The 23980-nt window shown below is 38.9% G+C and overlaps 1 long non-coding RNA gene across 1 annotated transcript in view; it reads left to right on the top strand.

Moving 5' to 3' along the window:
- LOC110256736 overlaps positions 1-23980 on the top strand; it is a 125501-nt gene that overhangs the window by 59946 nt on the left and 41575 nt on the right. Inside the window, exon 3 of the long non-coding RNA XR_002338653.1 lies at positions 7974-8086. This is a non-coding gene — a long non-coding RNA (uncharacterized LOC110256736). The remainder of the gene's footprint in view (positions 1-7973; positions 8087-23980) is intronic.

Below are 23980 nucleotides of genomic sequence, written 5' to 3'. Positions count from 1 at the left end.
GTTTCAGCTTCTCTCTCAAATTTCGTCCATGACAGATTTGTTTAGAGAATGAAAATTACTCCTGACTGAGTAAACTGCTGAGGCTACAGCCTTCACATACGGACTCTCACTGGCCAGGCTTTCATTTGCATTCTACTCTGGGTAGAATGAAGTTGGGTTTGTTTTAATTAACCCATGTTTTATTTCCTATGTAAAAACATCTTATATTGCTAGTAAATCTGCTTTTATTAAGTATCATCCCTGAACCCACATAAATGATGATGGTTTACAGTATGAAAGAGGCAGCCTTTCTAGCCCTTAGGTGATAGTGTGATAAGACCAGTAAGAGCAACATTTACCAAGCACTTATCATGGGCTGGCATCACATCCAGAAAGCCTAGGGACTGCAGATTATGGGACTTGCCCAAATCCCATGGCCACTTAAGGATGGAACCAAGCTTTGTACCACAGCAGCTTCAAAGTCTTTGCCCTTGGTCCTTCCCTCTAGTGGTATTTTGTATCTATAACCACCCAGACAGTGACGTGCAAGCACGGAAAAACAGTTGTCATCTCATGTATGTGAATATTTCGTGTATTCTTTGTTAGATTAATTAGGAAAAACACAATTTCTTACACATTCTGCACATAATTCTCAGCCATCCAGTCATAAGCACACACTCTTTAATTCTCCCTTTCTTTTAGTCTTTCTCTTTTTCCAGTTGGTTTTAGAGAAGGGACCATGTCTAATATTGACTCTCTTCCTGCTAGCTTGTAGTGTGGTTTTGGGAGCACCTTGCAGTTCCCTGAATACTGCACTGCTAACGTCGTGGTCATGGGACCCTAAATCATCCCCTTCTGTTGAACTGCAGTGCCCAACACATAATAAATACACCTTCCTGCCACCCTGTTTTCCATGGCTCTTGGCTCTTAGGGACATTTGGGGTAATTCTCCCTTGAACTTTATTCCCCAGTGTGTTTCTTTTCTTTTTTTTTTATTTTTCTTTAAGTTCACGTCCTTGGCCTATGGCACTTCCCAGCCTAGGGGCTGAATCAGAGTTGTGAGCAGTAGCCTTTGCCACAGCTACGCCCAGATCTGAGCCACATCTGCAACCTACACCAGAGCTTGCAGCAATACTGGATCCTTAATCCACTAAGTGAGGCCAAAGATGGACCCTGCATCCTCATGAATATTAGCTGGGTTCTTAACCTGCTGAGCCCAAAGGGGAACTCACACAGTATGTTTCTTAGGGGCCATTGTTCTGTTTCCTGTTTGTGGTGCTTTCACTGTCTAACCTGAAGGCAGAGCAGCTACCAGCCTTGGTGCTGATATAGGCAATTTCTGAGATAATTGTGCTGGCCCATTAGGGTTTGTTTGTTTCTACTTATTCGTCAGAAGAAATGACATTAGCTGTCACCTTTCTGACACTCTTGTACCTTGGCCACATCCCAGGCCACTCAAGGTGCTCGGTGCTGCCCTTTGCTGGTAACTGTGGTTTATCATTTCAGCATCTGGGCTGCTCTCATTTATTTCCTGTCTCCTCATGAGGTCACCTCTGTATGCACATCCCCTCTCAGGTTGCTCACTCTCAGCCACTTTCATGCCTTGCACTTCAAAGAGGTATCTTGTCAAGTCACCTTGATCTCTGGCTTCCTTGGCTTTTTAGTCTTTCCTGACCTCTCCTTTCTCTAAGCCGTGACTACTCTCCATAGATCTTCACTTGCTACCCTCCCTACTTACAGGTAAAACTAACATATAGACTTCCAGGGTGAAAGTGAAAATAATAAAGGATAAGTGACGGAGGTTTCTTTCTTTCTTTCTTTAAAAATGCATTGGATACATTTTTAAACTTAACCTCCAAGAAGTTAGCAAATAGAAAAAAAAATTGAACAAACGGTGAAGAACTCTCCAAGTAACCAAGCTTTAGTAACTTTTGAAAGGAAAGATTCATGATTTCACACTTTGGTTTCAGTTTTTCTAGTAAAGAAAGGAATTAGCATTTCCATGGCCAACTTTTCAATTTTCTATGTGATTAAGTATAGTCTAGTACTATATTTACAACACTTCATGAAAATTCAGGATAAGTGATGTGACTTTAAAATTGTCAAAAATTACTGCTGTGTCCTAATATCTGTAAAAGAATGATTTGGGCAAGGCTGGAAGGTAAACTACAAGAGGTAAAATTTAGGAAAAAAGGAATATTTACTCCACAATGATGAAATATAGTCACATTATACTTTATTGTCTTGGAATGGAGGAAGAGTTTGAAGAAGATTAAAATGATGTTTCCAGGACTTTTGAAGATAGCAACATAAATTGAAGCAAGCAAACTTTTTTGTACTTCAAGTCTCCAACTGGATTCTGCCATGAAATACACATGAGTTATATGCTGTAATATGTGACCAGTGGGGTTCAAAGATCAGTATGGTTATGGCCATTTCACAGTTCTATGTCACTGAACACTAATTTGAAAAATACTGAATAGGTCCTAGATGCTCTAGGTATTCTAGGTGCTGCAGTGGGTGTGAGACACACAGTAGAGGATAACGGCTGGGCACATGAGCATTGGAGAAAAAGATCAAGCTTCGAGCCCTCTGTTATTTGTTCAAGCTCTGTGATCTTGACCAGTTTGTTTTACCTCTCTGGGCTTCCTGTAGAAAATGAAAATAAATCTCAGTCTCTGCCTTGGAAGTTCTCTTCTCTCTCAGGCTAATGGGAACATACATTTCCCTGAGCATACCTCTGGCTCCCAGGAGCCCCCACGAGCAGATGCGCATTCCTTGAGCACAAGCCCTTCACCCATCACCTGCATGTGGGAAGGTGCCCTCGACAGTACTCATGAGCACTCTGAAAGCATGTTCCCATCTTTCTCCCTAAACACTTCCAGGCTTGAACTTCTCAACAGATGACTACAGCCCCCATTGCTTTGCTCAATGCAGTTGTCCAGACCACTCTCCTTCACTGCTTGAAACTGTCTCTCTCATGTCATCATGTTAAATTGGTGATTTCAATCAATACATAGATGATCTTTCCAAAGCTCTGGCTCTAGTCCCCAGATAAATCTTGTTTCCTCTCTGTCTTAAACTACTCACTTCTGTAATCATACTCTAATTGCACTGCTTAGTATAGTATTCATTAACCACATAGAACTATTAAAATTTTTAAAAATTAGGAATTCAGTGCCTCAGTTACACTGGCCACATTTCCAGTGCTTGATAGGCACACATGGCTAGTTGGCTACCATATTTGAGAGCTCAGAAAACCTCCATCATTGCAGAAGTTTCTACTGGATACTGCTGCCTCCTAGACTCCTTCAACATCTGTCACTAAAATTCCTCCATGACCCTGGTTTTATACCTTCTACTTTTGAATGCTTCCTTACTACCTTTCCAGCTCACTGCCTCTGGTTGGTTAATTCGATCTTTGACAATTAGACATAAGTTTTACCAATACCAGACTTTTTTCATAGTCTTAATCCTTTTCATGCCCTTACTAGTTACGATCAAATTTCATAATTCCTATCTGACTCCCTCCTCAACTCCCTTACCTACCCCTCATATCTTTATATTCTCCTGGCTAAAATACAATCTTGATTAATCAAACTACCTGCCCTGTTGTCTATACCACAGAAACTTTAAGTAGCTGAAGAATATTTCATCATGTTGCCTGGTCTGATTCTGTACCCATGACCCTAATTCAAGAGATAAATAGACTTTCTTTTGAAATCAGATAATATCTATTGATCAATCTTCTAGTTCACTTACACCTTCATCTGCATCTTCAAACTTTTGTCAACTCACCCAATAAAATTTCACTTAAATATTAAATTTTCCTATTCTCAAATGTCCATGTGGTTTTTTTGCAGGCTTTCTATTTCTCTGTGGAGATTTCTAATTATTATTATTATAGTTATTAAAGTATACTGATTTACAATATTGTGCCAATTCATTTTCTGCTGTACAGCATCATGACCCAGTCTTATATATATATATATATATATATATATATATATATATATATGTGTGTGTGTGTGTGTGTGTATATTTTTTTCTCATATCATCTCTCATCATGTTACATTCCAAAAGGTTGGATATAGTTCCTCTGCTGGATAGTAGGACCTCACTGTTTATCCATTATAAATGTAATAGTTCACTCCTACTAACCTCAAACTCCCAGTCCATCCCCCTCTTTCATTCCATCCCCTTGACAACTACAAGTCTATTATCTATGGCTTTTTCTGTATTTTTCTGTTTTGCATAGAGGTACATTTGTGCCATATTTTAGATTCCATGTATTAGGAATCATTGGTTCATTCTTTATGTCCATATTTTCCCTCAGATCCTTCGTTTGTTTGTAGTCACTCTTTAAAAGTTTTTGTCTACTAATTTCAACATCTCAGAGTCTGTTTTAATTGTGTGCTTTATTCCCTTGAGTATGCATTGGGTTTTATAGATTGTGTGTGGTGTGTGTGTGCGCGTGCATGCATGCACGCTAAGTAGTTGTAGCTCTATGCTAGATTCTCTGAATGACATGTTGTAGAGAGATTAGATTATCTTCTCTTCATTTGTAGGTTGTTGATTTTTGTTGGGGATGATGGTAGAATTCTTTGCAGACTTTTTAGAACCTGACATACCTAGCTTTGTTTTTATTGGTTCTGCTCTGTTTTTATCCCCATTTTAACTTCTCAATTTCATTATGACTGCAATGTTGTTTTGGTGCTCCATCTTCAATAATAGAAACCAGAGCAATCTAGAACTTACAACTCACTCCTTTTCAGAGTCATGGTACTTTGCATCCCTCTTCCCAATTGTTGATGTAGATTTCTAGTCTGTATTTTATTTTCTCCAGTGTTATAATTTTTTTAGAACAGTAGCCCAAGTCCGGTATTCATAATTTTTCATGGATGAAAGTATAATTCTTTCCCACTCTGATTTCCATTTCAAATGCTTTATTTTGGGCAAAGAACCAATATAGACATGAACATAAATTGTAATGTACAAATTACTGTTTACTAGAAAATAAACCACCGATGACCCTTTAATGTAGATCAAGAAATAGAACATTTTCTCTGCTGCAGAAATGTGTTCCCAAACTTGACATTCAAATTCTAAGCTCCATTCCTCTTGCCTAAATGTAATCATTATTCTAATGGTCTGGTAATCACTCCTTTTATTGTCTTTATATTTTTACTGTCTCAGGCTAAAGACTGAGATTTAGCCTGTTTGTGCATTATGTATACTTAACACTACACATAGTCAATATGCTTTTTTTTTTTTTTGGCTATGAAATTGAATTTATTTTTTTTACTGGCTTCTTTAACATTATGTTTAAGAAGGTATATACAAGTCATTGGATGTAAGTATAATTCATTCATGTTTATTCATTTATCTTTCTAACTCACCCCAACCAGTCTTTACACACACCATTTCACCTAGTCTGTTCTTGCAAGGGTGCCTATGACCTTCATCAAGGTTGTATCATTTCTTGTCTCAGTTTTAAGCATTCTATCCTCTAATGTTCCTCCCTCCACTCTTCTCTACACCTCTGGCTTATTCATCCAGCTCATAGGAAGGTCCTTAGGCATGGTGCATCACAGCCACTAAGAGGAAACGTGTGCAGATAATTAAGTTTTGTGGGAAGCATGGAAGATATGCGTGTGTACAAACAATGTATACTGTAGATATCCTGAGATACTCAGGTATCTTCCATTTAATCAATGGAGTGCCGTATCAAAAAAAAAAACTAAAATTCAGTTATTGTCTATAAAGTGGGTTCTGGAAAGAAAAGTCTATAAAAAGAACATCTTTCCTTTAAAAAGTTAATCAGAAGGCCAATCTCTGGTCATTGGCTCAGCAAATTTCAGTTTAGACAAGAAATGAAAAACTTGAGTGAGAGGGATTTTTTTTAATGGCCATGCTCACAGCATACGGAAGTTCCTAGGCCAGTGATTGAATCTGAGCCACAGCTGTGATCTACACCACAGCTGCAGCATTGCTGGATCCTTTAGCCCGCTGCACCAGACCAGGGATCAAACCTGCACCTCCACAGTGACCCAAGCTGCTGAAGTCATGTTCTTAACCCACTGCACCACAGTGGGAGCTCTGAGGTGGTTAGTTTTAAATATGGTCACAATTCTGGAACTTCTTATATCTTTTATTGTAGAAGAAAATTGATCATTTGGGAAAGGCATTAAATGAAATAAAAATCTTTATTTTATTGCTAGGAAAGATCTACTTCTTTAATTTCTTCAAATGTTAACCTAGCTTTGAAGTCTTATATGCTAAGTCATATTTTTTGAATTATCCAAAAGGGTCCTGTTCTTATTCTCATTTTAGTTATTAGTCTGGAAATTGCCATCATTCTTGGATCTCTATGGCATATCTGTACTATAGCCAAACCCAAGAGCCAATTTACTTATCAGTGGAAAGTGAGTGAAGACACCATAAAGTCAGATAGTTTTACATCAGGCTTGGGATTGGTGCCCAGAAGTACTACTTAGATTCAATAACTACATACTAAGTCTTGCAGCTACCTTATCTCTGAATATTAGATAAAATGGCTACTTTTCTTAAATTATCTAGATATATTTTCTTTCCTAAAAGGTACCTTGACTACATTACTTATCCTGGTAACAGTTTAAAATTCTTCATTTTATTAGATGAATTGAGAAGAAACTTTTCTTACTTATGGCAGTTCTGTCATGTGCAATTATGTACTTTAGGGTATATGTCAAATTAAAAAAAAAAAACACTGGGATTTCCTCTGTCCTCTGGTTCCATTAATTAAGATTAGTATGTTTCTAAAGACTGACAAACCATATAAATGTGAAAGGATATGACTTCATATGACTGGTGTACATGTAAAAGACCTGGGGTGGCTACACTCGTGTTGCATGAAATGCATTGCAAAATTGTGTTTCCAGACATTTCAACATTCAGTATCCTCTGGAGAATATAGTGGTCAAGTTCTATTACTATATCAGATTGTGCTTTGCAATCATTGGGCAGCCAAAAAACTGGAGATTGTGTGTTTCCATTGCCCATTCCATATGTCTCTATTTTTATCAGCTCAAATTGCCATAAAAGAATGACAATCCAGTATCCATCACAAGCAGGTCATAGGAATTATTGATTGATGCATCCAGTGCACAGGAAGGAGACTGAACAACTTGTCAGTCTAAGAAATACCAATTAAAGACACTTTGTTCCTTGAGAATTAGCTGATAGTCCAAGGACAGAAAAAATGTCATACAATTATAAAAGGTGATTGAAGCTCAAATGAATATGAATGGGTAGAAATTTTAAAATCTTTCTGCCTTCTGGAGTTTCTGATGTGGCATGGTGGGTTAGGAATTCAACCCACAGTGGGTTGCTGCAGGGGAATGGGTTTCATCCCCAGCCCAGCACACTGGGTTAAAGGATTCAGTGTTGCTGCAGCTAAGCCATACATCCGCCCTGGCCTGCAAACTTCCATGTGCTGTGAGGACAGCCATAAAAAAAATCCCTCTGCTTTCAAAACTCCCTTATGCTAGCTTTGCATAGTAGTGACTCTGTGTGTGCATGTGCATGTGGGTATGCTCACACGCCAGTAATTATAACTCTGTTGACTTAAAAAAAGTCTGTGCTCAGAAATATGATCATCATGCATGTGAAGGCTGATAGAGCAGATAAGAATCAATTTCATAGTTTTATCATAGCTTTACACTGGGATATTTTCTTCCAAGGGGCTTAATAGGGTTGAGGGTCAACAATTAAATATGAGAGTGACAGATGATTGCATGAAATCTACTCTCCGCTTCTTCATCATTTAAGGAATCCAGATTTCATTCCCATCCTTGCATCTAGGTGTGGCTTTGTGACTTGGCCTGTAATAAGGAAGAGATTTAATCAATATGAAGTGTTATATCAGAATATAGGCATACTTTTCAAAGTGAGATGGTTTATTCAGGGTATACCTCTTTAACAGTCTCATCTCCTTCCCTTCTTATTCTCTGCAGTGTGGATGTGATGTATGGAGCTCTGGCAGCCATACTAAGACATGCTTCAGGTTAAGAATGGAAGCCACGTGTGGAGAGAATGGAGAAGACTTGTGGATGGAGCCTGAGTCCTGGTAAGTGTGTTGGTCCTGGGCCTATTCAGGACATTCAGTCCATCTCTTTACTTTTTAAAAATGTGAGGCAGTAAACATAACCCACCAATTTGGAGGAGGTTTCTACTTTTTAGTACTCAAAACGAATCCCAAATTATGTATGTCAAAATAGAGAAAAACAATGATAAATTCAGGGAAGGCTTTTGTCATTGGGGGAGGTATACCATTTCTTTGACATATTTATATGGTAATTTTGGCAATTCTTTCCATATTAGGACAAAATTCATTGGTCCAAATATCAGGGTTTTTCAAGTGATGATTAAAAAATATGTATTCTCATAAAAGATTGCCTGATTGTCTAGATGTCTTTGCTTTAGGCTAGTTGTGTGTTTGTACCTGTGTGTTCACTGAGGGTGGTGGGGAGCTCAAGAGGGGAGATGTGAGCTATTTATTATTCTTCAATGAATGTTCTTATAGCCAATTGTCAAACTACATTTTTTGGAAATATATTATCATAAAATTTGAAACCTTCAGTATTTTTCTAAGGTAAATTAAGAAAACTATAGAGGGATGTGCAGGTTTTAGATACCAGCTTTCTCTTAACTTGTAATGTTCACAAATCATTCCTCTCTCAGTGAAAATAGATGCTGAATCAGAAGATAAAATTGCATTTCAGACTTTTCTCTTACTATTAATGATTGATTTGCACTTCAGGTGCAAATGCTCAGGTTTGTAAAACTTATCTATTACTGCTTTTGTCAAGGGTGCTGCTTCTGCCTTTACTATATATATGTTATGTTTATGTGTGTATATACACATACATGTACATAGGTTATGTCATATTTATATACCTACATACATAAGTGGGGATGTTTCAAACATGACCAGATTTTATTTACATGTATACATAAATCCCCATGTACAGTTGTGTATTTTACCTCTCCAGACATTTTCTCTTTTCTTATCAACACTCCCTTTTACCTTAGTGGCTCTAAGTTTGTCTCTCATAATAAGTCTGACTTGCTGGCATCAGCTGATAACTACAAAGAAGGAAAATAGTAGATCGAATTTCCCCAGTGCTTCCTACCATTTTCGCTATTCTGTACCACTTATCATGATCTCACACGCTCTATGTTTAGCGTATTTCTCGTTTTTATTGCCTCATTCTCTCACTAGATTATAAATCCTGTGAAGGGACCAAGCTATTTTCTATTTTGCTCACTGTTGTATTTCTAGCTCCTAGAGTTATCACTGGTGCCTTATAAGCATTGAGAAATATTTGCTGAATGAATGGATTTGTTCTAGTATTTTTTTTCCCCACTATACAGCATGGGGACCCAGTTACACATTCCATTGTCATGTTCCATTGTAAGTATCTAGACATAGTTCTCAGTGCTAGTATTGGTAAAAAGAGTTCCTAGTGAAAAGCTCTTTCAAAGAAGAAATACCACTTTAGAATTCAGTTCTTTGATATGTTCAAATTGCCCATCTTTGCAGTGACATTTTATTTATTTATTATTTTTTGTCCTTTTTTTTTTTTTTTTTTTTTTAGGACCACACCAGTGGCATATGGAGGTTCCTAGGCTAGGGGTCCAATCAAAGCTACAGCTGCTGGCCTATGCCACAGCCACAGCAACATGGTATCTGAGCTGCATCTTCTACCTAGACCACCACTCACTGCAACACTGGATCCTTAACCCACTGAGCGAGGCCAGGGATCGAACCCGAAACCTCATGGTTATTATTCAGGTTCATTAACCACTGAGCCACTATGGGAACTCCTGCAGTGACATTTTAAAGGAAGCCCTCATCCTTAGGGTGGATTCTTCTGGACATCCCTTACTTTTTATATTTCCTTTGTGATTTGGGAGGTGACTATTATGTGCTTAATGTGTAAACTTGCAAATAATTTGGGGAAATAATAAAATGTAAAGTATGTCTGAAAGAATCTATTAGCAGAAAGAGGCTACCTTCTAAAATAATATTATCTTCAGCTTTTTGAGGTGGAAGACACCTTGGCAGGAAATGATTACAAGTTGACTGACAGGAAGTTGAGGCCCTGGAAGTTAAGTGGGGTTCCCAGGGTAACTCAGAGCCCAGCTTTCCTACAGACAGAAATTGGAAGCCAGCCTGCACCACTGGAGCCAGAGATGGGATTGTGTTCTCATGCTCCAGAATGCTATGACCTTGAGCAAATTACATAACAAGACTTAGCCTCAGTGATAATGATAATACACTTTATGGAGTAGATGTGAATAAAACATGAAAGCACTTTTGTTAACAGTGTTTGTTATTATCCATGCCTTATGCTCTTTTCATTATACTTTCTGAGTACTAGTTGCTAGGTATTTTCTCAGGTGAAATTAGGTGACTGTTTGGAGGAGAATTTGGCAGAATTTTTGGTCCATTATTCCATGCTATCTGAAAAAGAATAAAACCCTTTAAAATATTATTTTTTAAGTTTTCTGTGGTTTGATTTGGGCTATTTTTTTTTTTTTTTCATGTGTCTTTGACCATCTGTATATCTCTTTGGAGAAATGTCTGTTCAGGTCTTTTGCCCCTTTTTCCATTGGGTTGTCGGCTTATTTTTTTTTTTTTTTTTTTTATTTTGTCTTTTTGCTATTTCTTTGGGCGGTTCCCGCGGCATATGGAGGTTCCCAGGCTAGGGGTCGAATCGGAGCTGTAGCCCCCGGCCTACGCCAGAGCCATAGCAACTCGGATCCAGCCGCGTCTGCAACCTATACCACAGCTCACGGCAACGCCAGATCGTTAACCCACTGAGCAAGGGCAGGGATCGAACCTGCAACCTCATGGTTCCTAGTCGGATTCGTTAACCACTGCGCCACGACGGAACTCCTGATTTGGGCTAATTTTAAGTAAACAAGATGTAATACTGTTCATCTTTATAATACCACTTACTCTTTTCTTTTTAGAAGCATAGTATTTCATTGTACTCCTCGTGTATGGGAATTTTCACTATTTTCAGTGGAGAAGGCTCTTTCTGAGATATAATTACATCCCAATAAAGCATACAAGCAAGCTACCTGAACTATAGGACATTAGGACAAAGGCTGCATTTAATGTCTTTTTCCCATAGAAGTTTATTTTCTAAGTTCTTACATCTTACAAAACTAAGTGTCTCGCAGTTAAGAACTGACTCTATTTAGCTATACTTTGCCTTAGATTCAAATCTTTCAACAGGTATTTTTAAGCTCTTACAGACCCTGTTACGTACCAAGGAGATAGAGATGTGGGAAGTAGCATTTGAGCTCCCAGAGCTGAGAGCTTAGTTAGATGCTTGGATAATCGCACAGCATGTGGTGGGTCTTCTGACAGAGGGGTGACTGGAGCACACAGGAGGCCCCATACAGGACAGCTGTGCTCAAGCTGGGCTCCCTGGGGGGTGTGGGTGTGCTTGGAGTGACTGTCTCACCATTGGAGGAGGAGACATCAGCAACAATAAGTGATGCACAAGAGCAGGAGGAAGGGGAGGGTTAAAAACTGCTCAGAAGGGTCAAGTGCAGTAGAATGTGATGGAGGGACAATGGCAGCAGGGGTGGCAACTAAAACTTGTCCCTTTTCCTAAGCCTCGTTGAGGCATCTGAAAGCAAAGGATGTCTTGCAAGAGCCTTCATAGTAGCCTCTCTGGGAATTTACAGAATAATTAAAGTTGTTTATTACATGTGGATTAGTGGGTAGTGTTTTGCAGGATAGCATAGTGGGACTTAGACGGTTCAGGAAACTCTGCTGGCTGCATGTTTAGAAAGATCATTTAGGTTCAAAGGTGTATTGTGATGAAAGGTAGACACTGGGCTTTTAAAATGAAATTATTCAGTGATAAATAGAACATATTATATGTAATTTATTTTTCTTATTCTCAATCACTGTTCCAAACACAAACAGGTAAATCCTTGCTATACATCAGGTGCTATATGTTTTTTTTTTTTTTGTAAACAATGCTAAATGTATTCTGTCAGTGTACATAGTTATGATATCTTTAACATTCATTTCCTTTCATCAAGAACTCTGAATACTTCCATATTTATGTTAATGTCTTACATAGTAATCATGCATAGTCACATTTCCTATGGGCAAAAAGCTTTTATCCATTCTACACTAGGATTTCTGAGCCTCTGGCATGCCCTGGATGGAGACTCAGATAGAAAATAGTTCCCCCAGGAATTACCGCAGAGTGAAGGCTGTGAGCGTAATTCTAATTACTATATTTTTCCCCATGTTAAATTCCTTCTTCCATTTGTCACGATTGTTTGTGTTTTCCTTTCCTTCTGAACATACAGAAAACTCTTAAAAAATGTTCAGTTCACTCTCCATCCATCACCCCATTCTCCGTGTTTGGTGAAAGACATTCATGATTGACCTCAATGTAACAGCCAAGAACAGAGTCATTTATCATCTGTTGTTGACCATCACAGAGCCTTTCCTGTCCCAGGTTCCTATTCTGTTACCAAGGCTCCTGAAGTTCAGACCTCTTATTTTCAGGTAAACATAGATATACCTAATTAAGAATAAGGACTGTTGGTTAAGAAAAAGCTCTAAAGATAAAATAGCAAACATAGGCAGGGTTTTAAAAGTTGTTATACAAGACAAATACAGACAAGTTATCTACGGTTTTGAATTAATCATAATTCCATGAAAAGTTCTGATTCTATCACACCTGTATTTTGACACCATGTTGCTGGCATGAAAAATAAGCTTATAATGATGTTAAAGCCATGTTACTTGTTAATCCAAATGATTCTTAAAAATTGCTGTGGAATATTTATGACTGAGCTTTGGGTCATTTCCTGCATATTAATGAAAGTATTGGGTTAACTACCCTTAACATTTTCATTTCTTACAATTATTTATTCTGGGAAAGTGGTCTAAGGTGAAATCATTACTGCTCAATTAACACATTTTTCTAGGTTGCTGATGGTTTCAGAATAAAATGGTATGTTTTGGAACCATCGGAGATTTTATTTTTTATTAAGCACTGAAAGAAGATTTAAAGAAATCTTGTCTCCAAGTGTGATGGAAGAAGAAATCTATGTGGAAAGGGAGATTTGGTTGTTTTGTTCTGGGACATTCTCTTTCATATGTTGTTTCTACAGAAGAAATGGCAGGATTGCTATGGTTGTGCACTGGACACACTTAGCTGCTTGCTTGTGCATAGACTACTGTAAACAACTTTTCCCCCACTTTTTAGGGCTGCACCTGTGATATATGGAAGTCCCCAGGCTAGGGATCAAATCAGAGCTACAGCTGCTGGCCTATGCCACAGCCACAGCAATGCCAGTTCCAAGCCATATCTACAACCTACGCTGCAGCTTATGGCAATGCGAGATCCTTTAGTCCACTGAGTGACGCTAGGGATCAAACCCACATCTCATAGAAAATAGTCAGATTCTTAACCTGCTGAGCCATCATGGGAACTCCTATATGTTAACACTTTTAAGAGTTTAATTTTAACATTTTTACTGCCCATTAGAATGATATTATTATTATTTCATATTGTGGAAAATAAAATAGTGTTCATGCGAATTCCATGACATTTGTCTCCTCTTGGAAACATGCAAATAATATACTAAGTTTGGAACTTGAGTCAGTTTATCCCGAGCATTTAAAGGTGTTATTTGAAAATGTGTAGTAAAAAGTCTTCCCACACTGGAAAGCATAAAATAGCATGTGCTTTTGTCTTTGTAAATAATAATTAAATTTTATTGCTTGAATACAAAGGCAAATATAAAGAATATAAAGTTTGTAGCATTAATCAATTGAAATACCTGAGCTGTTCTGGGAAGTGACCTACTGTTGTTATTTGACTATCTTTGTTCTGATCAGAAAGCCCCTAATACTAAGCATTACCAACAGCCATAGTCTATGAGGCAGACACTGGTTGGCATATTAAATCCTGCATGTGCATGCACGTGCGCGTGCACACACACACACAACACACACACACACACTCAGAACAGCACAGGCCCCCACAAGCCTGTCCTCACATCACAGGCCAGCTACAAATGCAGGGGCTCCCAAGCCACCCACACTTCTGAGCTTTCATTGCAAATTCAGGGATTCTCACAACCCCATCAGGCTTCATGAGTCACTAAAATGACTCCCAGAACTCAGAAAATACTTACGCAGGTTTTTTTTTTTTTTTTTTTTTCTTTTTTAGGGCTACACCATGGCACATGGAATTTCCCAGGTTAAGTGTCAGATCAGAGCTGCAGCTGCTAGCCTATGCCACAGCCACAGCAATGTGGGATCCAAACTGCATCTGCAACCTATACCACAGCTCATGGCAATTCTGGATCCTTAACCCACTGAGTGAGGCCCGGGATCAAACCCTCATGCTCATGGATACTAGAGGGATTTGTTTCCACTGCACCACAATGGGAACTCCCCCTTTCATCACCGAGGCTATGACTCAAGACAAGCTAAAGGCTGAAACTCACAGGTTAAAGGCTGGGAAGGTCCATGATACAGGCTTCTGCGCCCAGCCCCTGTGGAATCAGGATGCACCCGCCTATAGGAATCCTGTTGGTACACCCAGGTGTTCACCAACCAGGAAGTGTCCCCCGAGCTAGCTTTCATTTCATTACATGGGTGTGACTGTTTGTACCTTTAGCCACATGACTGAACTCAGCCTCCAGTGCTCCTCCCCTCACTAGAAGTGTGGATAGGTGATATCACCAGGATCCAATCACAGGGGTGGTTTTTCTGGGATGACCAGCACCCCCCATCCTGACTTATCTCATTAGTATAAGTACATTTGTGTTGAAGGGCCCACCATGGATAATAAGGCATTATTATCAGTAGAGAAAATCCCAGGATATAGACCAGGTAAATCCTTCATTATGTAATATACATATTATCTCTGTTCTTTCACTATTTGCAGAAGTCCTCAATCTACTCATTTTAATTGACATGATATAGGCATGAAAGTGAGGCTTAGAGAGCCCAGTGTAAGACCATATCCCTGGTGGTATTGGAGTCAGGATTAAACCCAGATCAGCTTGGAGCTGCTGCTGTGGTGCAAGGTGATCCACAGCAGCCTTGGGAGATCTGGGACTCAGGTCACAGATCCTCAGTGGAGGATCTGGTGCTGCCCAGAGCTGTGGCTTAGCTTGCACCTGTGGCTTGGATCTGATCCCTGACTGGGGAGTTCCATATGCTAAGGGATGCCCAAAAATGAAAAAAAAGAAAGAAAGAAAAGAGAAAAAACCAGATCAGCTTTATTTTAGTGTCTATTTATCCAGGACTTCATATCAGTTCTATTCCCCCCACTCCCCGACTGCACATTTTACCATCTTAGCCTGATTGTTTTCTACAGCACAGGCTTAGAGAGATTAAAAACTCACTGGCTATCTTTCAGGTCTTAAGTGGTAGTGCTGGAATTGGAGCCCAGCTCCATCTTACCACAGTGATCACACTCCTAGCCACTTGTAAGAGAAAAAAAAAATAGAATGGGTCATGCAAAATAAAAGTTCCGTTCACCTCTGGAAATCCTTTTCTCAGTACTAAAGAATTTTTTTTCATGCTTTTAAAATGTTCATTGTACTGAACACTTACTTTGGTTAGACTGTTGTCAGTGTGTACTTCCTTTCTTTTTTTTAAATCCAAGTACGTAAAGTTTTTCTCTATAACCCCCTTTTTTTAAATCCAAGTACGCAAAGTCTTTCTCTGTAACCCCCCCTTTTTTAAATCCAAATACCCAAAGTTTTTCTCTATAACCCCCTTTTTTTTAAATCCAAGTACCCAAAGTCTTTCTCTGTAACCCCCCCTTTTTTAAATCCAAATACCCAGTTTTTCTCTATAACCTTTTTTTTTAAAATCCAAGTACCCAAAGTCTTTCTCTATAACCCCCCCCTTTTTTTTAAATCCAAGTACTTTGGGTACTTGGATTTGTGGACTTATCAAACTTACAGGGCAGCTTCCTCTCAAGGTGCCCTGACAGTTTAATTATATGTCTCTGTGAATCACGGGAAGTCAGATCTTTTTTTTTTTTTTAATTGAGGTCTAATTGCTATATAACATGTTAGCTTCAGATGAACAACATAATGATTTAATATCTGTATCTACTGTGAAATGATCACAGTAAGTCTAGTTACCATCTGTCACCTTCCTTGGTTATTTTTTTTCCTTGGGATGAGAAATTTTAAGATCTATTCTCTTCCTTAGCAAGTTTCTTATATGCAATACAGTATTCTTAACTATTGTCACGTTTCTACATTACATCCCTGATTTATTTCATGGCTGGAAGTTTGTACCTTTTGACCCCTTTTATCTATTTTTCCCACCTTCCCTCCAACCCCCACTTGAAGTTTGGAGTACTAAAACATCGCTAGAGAAAAACATCTGATATGCAAATGTTTCCCTTTGCTGGAAACTGCTGTTTAAAAAAAAAAAAGAATTACTGTAAGTGCTGTGAAATATTTGTTCTCACAGAGACATGGATTCATAGAGGCAATTGAAAAAATGAGGAAATTACAAGCTTTGTTTCTTCATCCCGATATTCTTTCCATTAACATCTGTTTTAGTATCCAAAGGTGACAAAGGAGTTCTTATATCATTCTCATATCTACATATCCATAGTATACACACATGAATTATTCTTATTGCCGGGTTTTCTTTGTTTTAAGGTGGTGCAGGCCTTGATCGTTGAACAAAGTTGAGAAGTCAGCAGCAGAATTTGGTACAAAATTTAAGACATTGCAGACCAGTAGTTTGTAAAGCCTGTATTTCTACATCGTTACTCAGTTTCATATATAAATGTATTTCATATTTGAAACGTATTTCAGACATGCACTTATATTCTTTCCTCTCCCAAGTTTGTTCTACCTCTCTTTTTCTTCTTTCCCTCCTTTTTTCACCTTTTATATATAACAGCAAATTCTGTCACTGCTAATTCACAATTGTCAGGTAAATACACACACTCGCACACACATATGAATACACATGAGAAAGGTTTATGCAATTGAGGCCCATGGGTCCTGACACTGTACAAAGGCCCATTCAATATAATAGAGTCCAAAAAACTGTGGTCACTAATATGCATTTTATTTTTTTTTCATTTTTTTTATTACTCAAATGAATTTATCACATCTGTAGTTGTATAATGATCATAACAATCTGATTTCACAGGATTGCCATCCCACAGCCCAAGCACATCCCCCCACTCCCCAAACTGTCTCCTCTGGAGACCATAAGTTTTTCAATGTCTGTGAGTCAGCATCTGTTCTGCAAAGAAGTCCAGTCTGCCCTTTTTTCAGATTCCACATGTCAGTGAAAGCATTTGATGTTGGTGTCTCATTGTATGGCTGACTTCACTTAACATGATAGTTTCTAGGTCCATCCATGTTGCTAAAAATGCTGGTATTTCGTTCTTTTTGATGGCTGAGTAATATTCCATTGTGTATATGTACACCATCTTCTGGATCCACTCTTCTGTCGATGGACATTTAGGTTGTTTCCATGTCTTGGCTATTGAATAGAGTGCTGCAATGAACATCGGAGTACATGTGTCTTTGCGAGTTGTGGTTTTCTCTGGATAGATGCCCAGGAGTGGGATTGCTGGACCAAATGGTAGTTCTATGTTTAGTTTTCTGAGGAGTCTCCATACTGTTTTCCAGAGTGGTTGCACCAATTTACAATCCCACCAACAGTGTACTAGTGTTCCTTTCTCTCCACACCCTCTCCAGCACTTATTGTTTGTAGACTTTTGGATGATGGTCATTCTGGCTGGTGTAAGGTGGTACCTCAGAGTGGTTTTGATTTGCATTTCTCTAATGATGAGTGATGCTGAACATCTTTTCATGTGTTTCTCGGCCATCTGTATGTCTTCTTTGGAGAATTGTCTGTTTAGATCTTCTGCCCATTTTTTGATGGGGTTGTGTGGTTTTTTTGGTATAGAGCTGCAGAAGTTGTTTATAAATTTTGGAGATTAATCCCTTGTCAGTCAATTCATTTGCAAAGATTTTCTCCGATTCTGTGGATTATCTTTTTGTTTTGTTTAGGGTTGGTTTCCTTTGCTGTGCAGAAACTTTGAAGTTTGATTAGGTCCCATTTGTTTATTTTTCTTTTTATTGTCAATACTCTGATAGGTGGATCTGAGAAGATGTTGCTGTCATTTATGTCAGAGCGTGTTTGGCCTATGTTTTCCTCTAAGAGTTTGATAGTGTCTGGTCTTATATCTAGGTCTTTAATCCATTTGGAGTTTATTTTTGTGTATGGTGTTAGGGAGTATTCTAATTTAATTCTTTTCCATGTGGCTGTCCAGTTTTCCCAGCACCATTTATTGAACAAGCTGTCCTTTCTCCATTGCATATTCTTGCCTCCTTTGTCATAGATGAGTTGGCTGTAGGTGCGTGGGTTGAATTCTGGGCTTTCTATCCTGTTCCACTGATCTATATTTCTGTCTTTGTGCCAGTACCATGTAGTTTTGACGACTGTTGCTTTGGAGTACAGTCTGAAGTCCGGGAGCCTGATTCCTCCAGCTCCATTTTTCTTTTTCAGGATGTCTTTGGCTATTCTGGGTCTTTTGTGCTTCCCAACAAACTTTAAAATATTTTTTTCAAATTCTGTGAAAAATGTCCTTGGTAATTTGATAGGGATTGCACTGAATCTGTACATTGCCTTGGGTAGTATAGTCATTTTGGTAATATTAACTCTTCCAATCCACGAGCATGGTGTATCTTTCCATCTATTTGTGTCATCTTTGATTTCTTTCATCAGTGGCTTGTGGTTTTTAGAGTACAGGTCTTTTGTCTCTTTAGGTAGGTTTACTCCTAGGTATTTTATTCTTTTGGATGTGATGGTAAATGGGATTGCTTCCCTAATTTCCGTTTCTGCTTTTTCATTGTAAGTAAATAGAAACGCTGTCGATTTCTGTGTATTGATTTTGTATCCTGTGACTTTGCCAAATTCGTGGATGAGCTCTAACAGTTTTCTGGTAGCGTCTTTAGGATTCTCTAGGTAGAGTATCATGTCATCTGCTAATAGCGATAGTTTTACTTCTTCCTTTCCAGTTTGGATTCCTTTGATTTCTTTTACTTCCCTGATTGCTGTGGCTAGGACTTCCAGAACTATGTTGAAGAGTAGTGGTGAGAGTGGACATCCTTGTCTTGTTCCTGATCTCAGTGGGAATTTGTTCAGCTTTTCACCATTGAGAATGATGTTCGCTGTGGGTTTGTCGCATATGGCCTTTATCATGTTGAGGTAGGTTCCCGTTATGCCCACTTTCTGAAGGGTTTTTATCAGAAATGGGTGTTGGATTTTGTCAAAGGCTTTTTCCGCGTCTATTGAGAGGATCATATGGTTTTTATTTTTTAGTTTGTTAATGTGTATCACACTGATGGATTTGCAGATATTGAAGAACCCTTGCATCCCTGGGATAAACCCAACTTGATCATGATGTACAATCCTTTTAATGTATTGTTGGATGCGGTTTGCTAGTATTTTGTTGAGGATTTTTGCATCGATGTTCATCAGTGAAATTTGCCTCTAGTTTTCTTTTTTTGTGGAGTCTTTGTCTGGTTTTGGTACCAGGGTGACGGTGGCCTCATGGAATGAGTTTGGGAGTATCCCTTCTTCTGCAATATTTTGAAGTAGTTTCAGAAGGAGAGGTGTTAGCTCTTCTCTAAATGTTTGATAGAATTTGCCTGTGAAGCCATCTGGTCCTTGATTTTTGTGTGTTGGAAGTTTTTTAATCACAGTTTCAATTTCAGTTCTTGTGATGGGTTCTTTCATCTTTTCTATTTCATCTTGGTTTAGTCTTGAAAGATTGTACGTTTCTAAGAATTTGTCCATTTCTTCTAGGTTTTCCATTTTTTGGCATATAGTTGCATATAGTAGTCTCTTATGATCCTTTGTATTTCTGTGGTGTCCGTTGTTACTTCTCCTTTCTCATTTCTAATTTTATTGATTTGAGTTCTCTCTTTTTTGCTTGATAAGTCTGGCTAGGGGTTTATCAATTTTGTTGATCTTTTCAACGAACCAGCTTTTCGTTTCATTGATCTTTTCTCTGGTTTTCTTTGTTTCAATTTCATTGATTTCTGCTCTGATCTTTATGATTTCTTTCCTTCTACTAACTTTAGGTCTTGTCTGTTCTTCTCTCTCAAGCTGCTTTAGATGTAAAGTTAGCTTGTTTATTTGGGCTTTTTCTTGTTTCCTGAGGTGGGCTTATATTGCTATAAACGTTCTTCTTAGAATGGCTTTTGCTGCATCCCATAGGTTTTGGAGTGTCGTATCTTCATTGTCATTTGCTGCTAGGTATTTTTTGATTTCTTCAGTGATCCATTGGCTGTTTAGTAGCATGTTGTTGAGTCTCCACCTGTTTGTGTTTTTTGCAGATTTTTTCTTGTTGTTGATTTCCAGTTGTATAGCATTGTGGTCGGAAAAGATGCTTAATATGATTTCAATTTTCTTAAAGTTACTGAGGTTGTATTTATAGCCCAGGATATGGTCAATCTTAGAGAATGTTCCATGTGCACTTGAGAAGAATGTGTATTCTGTTGCTTTTGGATGGAATGTCCTATAAATATCTATTAAGTCCATCTGGTCTAATGCTTCCTTCAGGGTCTGTGTTTCCTTATTGATTTTCTGTCTGGTTGATCTGTCCATTGCTGTAAGTGGGGTGTTAAAGTCCCCCACTATGATTGTGTTATTGCCAATTTCTCCTTTTATGGTTGTTTGCAGTTGCCTCATATATTTTGGTGAACCTGTGTTGGGTGTGTAGATATTTAAAATTGTTATAGGAGTTCCCGTTGTGGCGCAGTGGTTAACGAATCCGACTAGGAACCATGAGGTTGCGGGTTCGGTCCCTGTCCTTGCTCAGTGGGTTAAGGATCCGGCATTGCCATGAGCTGTGGTGTAGGTTGCAGATGCGGCTCGGATCCAGTGTTGCTGTGGCTCTGGCGTAGGCCGGTGACTGCAGCTCCGATTCGACCCCTAGCCTGGGAACCTCCATATGCCGTGGGAGCGGCCCAAGAAATAGCAAAAAAAAAAAGGAAAAAAAATTGTTATAACATCTTCTTGGATTGATCCTTTGATCATTATGTAATGTCTTTCTTTGTCCCTGAAAATATTCTTCATTTTAAAGTCTATTTTGTCTGATATGAGTATTGCTACTCCAGCTTTCTTTTGATCCCCTTTTGCATGAAAATATTTTCTTCCATCCTCTCATTTTCAATTTGTATGTGTCCCTAGAAGTTAAGTGGGTCACTTGAAGACAGCATATATATGGGTCTTGCTTTTGTATCCATTCAGCCAGTCTATGTCTTTTGGTTGGGGCGTTTAGTCCATTCACATTTAAGGTAATTATTGATATGTATGTTCTTATTGCCATTTTATTAATTACTTTGGATTTGTTTTTGCAGCTCTTTTTTCTTTCCTTCTTCTCTTGTTCTTTTCTGCCTATAAAAGTTCCTTTAGTATTTGTTGTAAGGCTGGTTTAGTGTTGCTGAATTCTCTCAGCTTTTGCTTATCTGAGAAGGTTTTGATTTCTCCTTCAAACCTGAATGAGAGCCTTGCTGAGTAGAGTAATCTTGGTTGGAGGTTTTTTCCTTTCATCACGTTGAGTATATCATGCTACTCCCTTCTGCCCTGCAGAGTTTCTGTTGAAAAATCTGCCGATAGCCTTATCGGGGTTCCCTTGTATGTTATTTGTTTCTTTTCCCTAGCTGCTTTCAAGATTTTCTCTTTGTCTTTAATTTTGGTCAGTTTGATTAGTATGTGTCTCAGGGTGTTCCTCCTTGGGTTTATTTTGCATGGTACTCATTGTGCTTCCTGGATTTGAGGGAGTGATTCCTTCCCCATGTTAGGGAAGTTTTTGGCTATTATCTCTTGGAATGTTTTTTCTGTCTCCTTTTCTCTCTCTTCTCCTTCTGGCACCCCTATAATACGGATGTTGGTGCGTTTCACATTGTCCCAGAGTTCTCTGAGACTCTCTTCATTTGTTTTCAATCTTTTTTCTCTTTTCTGTTCTGCATCCATAATTTCCACTAATCTGTCCTCCACTTTGCTTATTCGTTCTTCTGCCTCCTGTATTCTGCTGTTAGCTGCTTCTAGTGAATTTTTTATTTCAGTTATTGTATTTTGCATCTCTTCTTGTTTAAGTTTTATATCTTGTATCTCTTTGGTCAGTGTTTCCTTTAAGTTATCCATCTTTGCCTCCAGTTTATTTCCAATGTCTTGCATCATCTTCAGCATCAACAGTCTAAAGTCTTTTTCCTGGAGGCTGAGAATCTCCTCATGGCTTAGCTGTTTTTCTGGGGTTTTTTCTTTCTCCCTCATCTGAGTTATAGTTCCCTGTCTTTTCATTTTTAAAGGTTTTTGGTGTGGTGACCTTTTTACAGATAATAGAGTTGTAGCCTCTCTTACTTTTGATGTCAGCCTCCCTGTGGCTGAAGTCAGTATGGGGTCTTGGTGTAGGCTTCCTGATGGGAGGGGCTGATGTCTGCCCCCTGGTAGGAGGAGCCGATTCTAATCCCTCTAGTGGGTGGGGCTTAGTCTCTGGATGGGATTAGAGGTGGCTGTGTGCCTGGGATGTCTTTAGGCAGCCTTTTTACTGAGGGACTGGGCTGTGATCCCACCTGGGTTGTTGTTTGTCCTGGGGCTTCTTAGCAGCTGGCTGATGGGTGGGGCCAGATTTTCCCAAAATGGCTACCTCCAGAGAAAGGCACTGCTGCTGTATATTCCCGCGAGCTTTGCTTTCAATGTCCTTCCCTCACAACAAGCCACATTCACCCCTGTTTTCCCAGGATGTCCTCCAAGAACTGCGGTCAGGCTTGAACCCAGATTCCCTTGGAGACTTTGCTTTTTGCCCTGGGACCCAGTGCATGTGACAGTCTGTGTGCACCTTTTAAGAATAGGGTCTCTGTTTCCCTCAGTCCCGTGGAGCTCCTGCACACAAGCCCCACTGGCCTTCAATGCCAGATGCTCCGGGGCTCTTTCTCCCTGTGCCAGATCCCCACACGTGAGAGTTTGATGTGTGGCTCAGAACTCTCACTCCTGCAGGTGGGTCTCTGTGAACCAGTTAGTTTCCAGTCTGTGGAGCTTCCCACCCAGGAAGTATGGGGTTGTTTATATCACAAAATCGCCCCTCCTACCTCTTGATGTGGCCTCCTCTTTTTCTTCTGGAGTAGGGTATCTTTTTTAAGGTTTCCGGTCCATTTTGGTGAAGTGTGCTCAGTCTTTAGTTGTGAATTTTGTTGTTTTTAGGAGAGAAGTTGAGCTCCAGTCCTTCTATTCTGCCATCTTAATCCTCTCCACTAATTCGTATTTAAAACTTTATCTGGTTCCTGATGTTTTTTCAAAGAGCAGGCCATACATCCTTAATGTATATAGACATGTACTTTAAGTTGCTGTCTGTCTCCATCACTATAAACAACCTTCATGCAAATGGCAGATGCTCCCCCAAATCTCCCTCTTTCTTCTAGTTCCTCACTCCTGAAATCCCAGACTTTGGGACCTATCCTTTCTTCCTCTCCTATTTCTCTTACTTCTGATCGCTCTCTAATCTCCTGGAGGAAATCTGGGTCATTTTTTTCAATTAATTAATTTTTTTTTGCCTTTTTTTAAACTCAATGGATTTTATTACATGTGTAGTTGTACAACCATCATCACAACCCAATTTTATAGCACTTCCATCCCAAACCCCTAGCCCATCCCCCTATCCCCAAAACCTGTCTCCTCTGTTTTTTTTGTTTGTTTATTTTTTATTACTCAAATGAATTTATCACATCTGTAGTTGTATAATGATCATAACAATCTAAAAGTTATTTTTTTAATTTTTATTTCTTTATATATATATTTTTTCTACTGCACAGCATGGTGTCCCAGTTACACATACATGTGCACATTCTTTTTCTCATATTATCATCCTCCGTCATAAGTGACTAGATATAGTTCCCAGTG

The sequence above is a fragment of the Sus scrofa genome, chromosome 14 (genome assembly GCF_000003025.6).
Source record: "Sus scrofa isolate TJ Tabasco breed Duroc chromosome 14, Sscrofa11.1, whole genome shotgun sequence".
Taxonomy (NCBI): domain Eukaryota; kingdom Metazoa; phylum Chordata; class Mammalia; order Artiodactyla; family Suidae; genus Sus; species Sus scrofa.
The sequence above is the reverse complement of the archived record's forward strand: the minus strand, read 5'-3'. Positions and strand labels throughout refer to the sequence as shown.